This window comes from Aristolochia californica, unplaced genomic scaffold (genome assembly GCF_029961685.1).
Source record: "Aristolochia californica isolate CCGP_79_NKW_82.1479 unplaced genomic scaffold, dmAriCali1.0.hap1 SCAF_3, whole genome shotgun sequence".
In the NCBI taxonomy this organism is placed as follows: Eukaryota; Viridiplantae; Streptophyta; class Magnoliopsida; order Piperales; family Aristolochiaceae; genus Aristolochia; species Aristolochia californica.
In genome coordinates, this window is record NW_027181992.1 from 27,605,818 (window position 1) to 27,613,840 (window position 8,023).

An 8,023-nucleotide genomic window follows, 5' to 3' on the forward strand; every position below is an offset into this window, starting at 1 on the left:
CAGAAACAAAGGTGAAATAAAGAAAGAAAATATGAAATATAGAAAGAAAGACGATGTATAAAAAGAAAGACTAAATATAAAACAAAAAACAAAATATAGAAAGTAAGATGATGAAATATTGAAATATAGACAAAATATAGAAAGAAAGATGAAATATAGAAAGTACGATGAAATATAGTAAGAAAAGGAGAAAGATAAAGAAAGAAAAGATGAAATATAGAAAGAAAGATGAAATATAGTAAGAAAGATGAAACATGGAAAGAAAGACAAAATATAGAAAGAAATAGCAAATATAGAATTACAGACGGAATATAGAAAGTATGATGAAATATAGAAAGGAAAGGAGAAATAATGAAAGAAATGATGAAATATAGAAAGTAAGACAAAATATAAAAAGTAAGACAAAATATAGAAAAAGAGACAAAATGTAGAAAGTAAGACGAAATATAGAAAGAAAAGGTGAAATAAAAAAAGAAAATATGAAATATAGAAAGTAAGACCAAATATAGAAAGACAAGGAGAAATAAAAAAAAAAGAATATGAACTATAGAAAGTAAAGACGAAATATAGAAAGAAAGACGAAATGACAAAATATAGAAAGAAAGATGAAATACAAAAAGAAAGATGAAATATAGAAAGAAAGACAAAATATAGAAAGTATGACAAAATATAGAAAGATAGACAAATGTAGAAACAAAGCCAAGATGTTGAAAGAAAGATGAAATATTAAAATATAGAAAGTAAAGATAAAATATAGGAAGAAGACCAACATATTTCTATATATAGAAAATAGAAAGAAAGATGAAATATAGAACGTAAAGACAAAATATAGAAAGAAAAAAAAATATAAAAAGCAAGAAAAAATATAGAAAGACAGACAAAATATAGAAAGAAAGTCAAGATGTTGAAAGAAAGATGAAATATTAAAATCTAGAAAGTGAAGATAAAATATAGGAAGAAGACCAGTATATTTCTATATATAGAAAATAGAAAGAAAGACAAAATATAGAAATATAGAAAAGCAAAATATTTTTCATCTTACTTTCAATATTACATCTTACTTTTTATATTTAGTCTTTACTTTCTATATTTCATCTTTTCTTCCTTTATGTCTCCTTTTCTTTCTATATTTCGTCTTACTTTCTATATTTCATTTTTCTTTCTATATTTTGCCTTTCATTATATATTTTTATATTTCATCTTTCTTTCTATATTTCGAAGACAAAATAAAGAAAGAAAGTCGAAATATAGAAAGAAAGGCAAAATATAGAAAGAAAGACGAAATATATCAAGAAAGAAAAAATATTGAAAGAAATATGATATATAAAAAGAAAGATGAAATATAGAAAGATAGGCAAAATATAGAAAGAAAGATGAATTATAGAAAGTAAGACGAAATATAGAAAGAAAGATGAAATATAGAAAGAAAGACAAAATATTGAAAGAAAAATGATATATAGAAAGAAAGACGAAATATAGAAAGGCAAAATATGGAAAGAAAGACGAATTATAGAAAGTAAGACGAAATATAGAAAGTAAGACGAAATATAGAAAGAAAGATGAAATATGGAAAGTAAGACGAAATATATCGAGAAAGAAGAAATATAGAAAGAAAGTCGAGATATCGAAAGAAAGAAGAAAAATAGAAAGAAAGGCAAAATATAGAAAGAAAGAAGAAATATAACACGAAATATAGAAAGAAAGACGAAATACAAAAAAAAATATTTTTGTATAGAAATATATCAAAATAAAGGAATATATAAAATAGAAGAAATACAGAAAGAAAGGCGAAATATAGAAAGAAATATGGAAAGAAAGATGAAATATAGAAAGAAAGACTAAATATAGATTAAGAAAGACGAAATATATAACGTAAGACGAAATATAGAAAGTAATATAAAATAAAGAAAGATAGACGAAATATAGAAATAAAGACAAAATATAGAAAGAAAAAAAATATAGAAAGAAAGCCAAAATATAGAAGGTAAGATGAAATCAAATAGAGAAAGAAATAGGAAATATAGAAAGAAAGGGATGAAATATTGAAAGAAAATGAGAAATATAAAGGAAGAAAGTTGAAATATAGAAAGAAAGACGAAGTATAGAGAGAAAGACTAAATATAGCAAGAAAGGCGAAATATTGAAAGTGTTGGAAGATGGGCTCTAGCCCACACGACCAAGCAAGGCCCACATATCTAAGAGTGTTGGAAGATATAGGACCCACCATGATTACCATGAGCTACCATCCTTATCACATATGTTGGAATATCAAGGACTCACAAAGATAGCCACGAGCTGGTTGGAAGATCAAAAAGGACTCACAAAGGCATATTTATCTTAATGTCACATCCTAGAAGAGTTCTACTTTGAGTTATGTTTGTCTTTTATATTTATTGAGTTATTTAATTATGGTAGGACTTATCTTTAAGTGTTAGAGTCTGGGTGTAATTGGGACAAAGGTAGTTTTATTGTAATTGGACTCTACTACCTTCCTCTATTATAAATAGAGGTTCATGTACTCTAATTATAATAAGTATATGAAGTATTTTTATTTTCCATAAATTCAACAGAATGAAAAGCAAAATATAAAGTAAGATGAAATATAGAAAGAAAAGGAGAAATAAAGAAAGTAAGACAAAATATAGAACGAAAGACGAATTATAAAAAGAAAGGCAAAATATAGAAAGAAAGGTAAACTAAAGAAAGAAAAGATGAAATATAGAAAGAAAGACGATATATAGAAAGAAAGACGAAATATAGAAAAAAATAAAATATAGAATGTAAGATGAAAAAATATAGAAAGAAAGATGAAGTATAGAAAGTATGATAAAGAAAAGGAGAAAGATAAAGAAACAAAAGGAATAAAATATAGAAAGAAAGACAAATAAAGAAAGAAAAGATAAAAAATAGAAAGAAAAGGACGAATATCGACAGTAAAGATGAAATATAGGATGAAAGGCGAAATAGAGAAAGAAACGAATGAAATATAGAAAAAAAAGATGAAATATAGAAAGAAAGGTGAAATAATGAAAGTAAGACGAATTATAGAAAGTAAGACAAAATATAGAAAGAAAATAAAATTATTGAAAGAAAGGAAAAATATAGAAAGAAAGGCAAAATATGTAAATCTTTCTTTAATTTCTATATTTCATCTTTTCTTTCTATATTTTTCCTTTTCTATCTATATTTCACATGTCTTTCTATATTTTGTCTTACTTTCTATACTTCTATATATCTTTCTTTCTATATTTTTTCGAAAGGCAAAATATAGAAATAAATACAAAATAAAGAAAGTAAGATGAAATATAGAAAGGAAGATGAAATTTAAAAAGTACGACGAAATACAGAAAGAAAAATGAGATATGGAAAGAAAGACAAAATATAGAAAGAAGACGAAAGAAAGATAAAATATATAAAGAAAGGAAAAATATAGAAAGTATGACAAAATATAGAGAGTAAGATGAAATATAGAAAGTAAGACGAAATATAGAAAGAAAGATGAAATAAAGAAAGAAAAGAGTTTTCCTTTCTTTCTAAATTTCGCCTTTCTATATTTTGTCTTACTTTCTATATATCATCTTTCTTTCTATGTTTCATCTTACTTTCTATATTTTGTATTTCTTTATTTTATTTTTCTTTCTATATATCGTCTTTCTTTCTATATTTCGCCTTTCTTTCTATATTTCATCTTTTCTTTCTTTATTTCTCCTTTTCTTTCTATATTTCACCCTCTTCACTTTCTATATTTCATCTTACTTGTTGGAAGACAGGGCCCAAGCCCACACGACCAAGGAAGACTCACATATTGAAGTGTATTAGAAGATGGGCCATATGACCAAGGAAGGCCCACAAGATGGGCCCAAGCCCATAAGAAGTAGGACCCACAATGATTACCAAGAGCTAGCATCCTGTCTCATCAGTTGGAAGATCAATAAGGACTCACAAAAGTATCTTTATTTTAGGGTCACAACCAAGAAGAGTTTTAGTTTAAGTTATATTTTTCTTTTATCAATATTGAGTTACCTAATTATGTTAGGACTTACCTTAAGTGTTAGAGTTTGGGTGTAATTAGATTCTGAGGTATGTTTTGCTATTAAGAACTAGACTTTATATGGAGAGATATATATCAAAAGAAATATCTGTAAGTCTATTATTTTACCTATTCAACCAATTTTTTATTTGATTTATCTCTAAAGAGAAATCGATATTTGAATCAGCAAATGTCATATTGAAAAAGAGGTTCAAGTGGCAGCAGAAAGCTTCAAATTCTGAGGTATTTTATGCTATCAAGAAAGAGAGTTTATATGGAGAATAATATATAAAAATAAATATACGTAAGTCTATTTTCTTACCTATTCAACCAATTCTCGGTATGATTTTTACAGAAAGAGATATTGGTCTTGGAAGAGTCAATGGTCATTTTGGAAAAAAAGGAGAAACAGTACTTAGTTCGGCCAGATGACAGAGACCAAATCTATCAGATTATTTATCTTCTGATATTTATATTTTATGAAGAGATGTTAAACTTTGATGAAAGATATTTAAGTCTAAATATGATCTATATTTAAAGTTATATTCGCAATGGAAGAATCGAAGGTCATGTTGGTATTTTGCTATATTGAAAAATCCGAATTGATGCCAATTGTTTTGTGTCAATTTTTGAGTTGATATATCAAGAAAATATCTCACTTCTCCCTGGTTTGAGGCCTTATTTATACATCTCTGTTATTTTAGCTTATGGCTACATCTATGATATTTGGTTTAAGCTGGGATCACTGCCATTACCTCCCAGCTTGAGGGGGAGAAGTACAAGAAGTACAAGAAAGAGGTATTTTATTCCTTATGTCGTAGATAAGTTTATGTGACAAAAATATTCAAGAAAGGTGGAGCACAAAAGATGAAGCTTGTGCATCTAAGAAAAAATATTTATATCGCATTATGATTAGTTCATGGGTCCTTCTACAAGGTTTATTATTTTGGTTCATGTTATATGTGTTAGAAGATGGTCGTGTTATTTTCAACTGCAACTATTATGTCTCTTTGGAGACATTATTATTGAATAAGAGGTGGCCTCATATCACTTATATAATGCCGCAGGGCCTCAATGAAGGACACAACAGCATGAGGGGGAATGTTGAAAGATGAAGGCATATTCGAAGATGTGCCACTTTATAAAAATAAATAAAAATAATATTCTATACATCATTTGCAACAAGCTAGGAGTTCATGTTGTTCTCTCACCCCCAGCTTGAGGGGAAGTGTTGGAAGACAGGGCCCAAGTCCACACGACCAAGGAAGACTCACATATTGAAGTGTATTAGAAGATGGGTCCAAGCCCATAAGACCAAGGAAGGCCCACAAGATGGGCCCAAGCCCATAAGAAGTAGGACCCACAATGTTTACCAAGAGCTGGCATCCTTATCACATCAGTTGGAAGATCAAGAAGGACTGACAAAAGTATCCTTATCTTAGGGTCATGACCAAGAAGAGTTTTAGTTTAAGTTATATTTGTCTTTTATCAAAATTGAGTTACCTAATTATGTTAGGACTTACCTTTAGTGTTAGAGTTTGGGTGTAATTGGGACAGGGGTAGTTTTATTGTAATTGGACTCTACTACTTTCCTCTATTTTAAATAGAGGTTCATCTACTCTGATTACAACAAGTTATTGATGTCAATGAAATATTTCACTTTTTCCATAAATTCAACATTACTTTCTATATTTCGTCTTTCATTCTATATTTCGTCTTACAATGTGGGACCCACCCTGGTGCATGAGCTGGTGGGACCCACCATGACGACGTGGGATGCCAAGAAGAGTCCTCACCCAAGATAGCACGAGTTAAGAAGATAAGAAGCACATGCTGAAATGAGTTAGAAGACTTGAAGATCAAGTGGGACCCACAAAGATACCATGAGCTGGAATCTTATCAATATGAGCTAGAAGATCACATTGGACCCACTAGAATAAGGCCACAAGCTGGCCTCCTTCCTTATCTCTACGTGCTTGAAGAAGAGTTATAGTTCAACTTATATTAGAAGTCTATTAGATTGTGTTATCCTTTCATGATAGACTTATCTTAGAGAGTTAGAATTGGAATGTAATTAGGAGATTTAAAGGCTAATTGTATAAGGACTCTATCACTTCCTCTACTATAAATAGATGTGTTTTAATTCAGAATTAATCAATTTCTACAATTTTCTCTCAAGTAAATCTCTCTCTATTTGCTTGGCCCACACCTTGTTCCTCTTCTCTTCTTCTCTCTACCTAAGAGCCTTCTTCCCCTTTTCTCCTTTTTCTTTCTCTCTTCCCTTGCTCAAAATATTGGAAAAGGGATCCTAAATTCAGTATGGTATCAGACCATTAAATCTAGGATCCCTACATCAAAAGGAATGTTCTCAGAAGATATGATCAACATCACTCATAGAAGGCTTCTTGTGAAGGAAGATCGAAAAGCGTGAGATAAGTTCCTTCGTTATTTTTTTAATTACTTCATGTTACTGGTTTCCAGATTTAAAAGATGATTTAAAGATGATTATTTGAATTTTTTTCATCTTAAGAGATTGTGGATATGAATGCTTCTCGATCTAGAAGAAGTTATGAAAGTAGTTTTGTTGGTTTGGAATTTCTGTACCAAGACCAGTCCATGATCAGATTGTTGGATTTTTTTTTTCCGTGGGAACAAGATTCCCCTAATATAGAAGATCGATATTGAGTCTATTATGAGTGGTTATTTACTCATTAAAAAAATCAGAATAATGATTGTTTAGTGTCAATGCTAAATTTCTCCTTGCACCAAGTTGTTTGAAGAATACAACTTTGATATTTTTATTAGAATTTTTTGGAGAATTATTTTCTTAGAAGTGTCTTTTATGGCTAAAGAAAATGTGAGTAGCAAAGGTGGTATACTCATAATTACCACAATACCCTTATGAAGGGTATCAAATTTTATGAGTTGGTCCACATCGGTCCAGAGTTTTCTTATAACAAAGGACCTCCTTGGTCATCTCACCAATTGTGGACCACCTATTGATCAAGAAGACATTTTTATAACAAATGGTTAAAAATGATACCATTTTGATTAGTTGGCTTATCAAAAGCATGGAAAATTTTTGGAAAGAATGCACTCATTGTGGGAGATATGGCCACACTATCGATACATGCTATTACAAGGAAAAGCGTTACTGTCGAAAAAATAGTCACTATGGAGAAAAAAATTTCTTTTTTACTTTCTATATTTCGACATTCTTTCTATATTTTATTTTTCTTTCTTTCGTGTTACTTTCTATATTTCTGTATTTTTCGGTTGTCTTTCTATATGTAATACTTTCATTCTACATTTCATCTTTTCTTTCTTTATATTTCTCCTTTTCTTTCTATATTTCATTATACTTTCTAGATTTCGTCTTTCTTTCTATATTTCCTCTTACTTTCTATATTTCATTTTACTTTCTATATTTCATCTTTAGTTTATTTATTTCTCCTTCTACTTTCTATATTTCGTCTTTCTTTCTATATTTTGTCTTCCTTTCTATATTTCGTCTTAATTTCTATATTTCGTCTTTCTTTCTATATTTCATCTTTAGTTTTTGTATTTCATCTTTTCTTTCTATATTTTGTCTTTCTTTCTATATTTTTTCTTACTTTCCATATTTTTTCTTACTTTTTATATTTCGTCTTTTTGTCTATATTTCATATTACATTCTATATTTTGTCTTACTTTCTTTATTTTATCTTTTTGTCTATATATTGCCTTACTGTCTAGATTTTGTCCTTTCTTTCTATATTTTGTCTTTCTTTTTGTATTTACCATTTCTTTCTATATGTCATATTACTTTCTATATATACATTTCTTTCTATATTTTGTCTTACTTTCTTTATTTTGTCTTTATTTCTATATTTCATCTTATAGAAAGTAAATAGGAAGAAATATAGAAATAAAAGGAGAAATAAAGAAAGAAAAGGTGAAATATAAAAAGTAAGACAAAATATAGAAAGTATGACGAAATATGGAAAGTAAAAC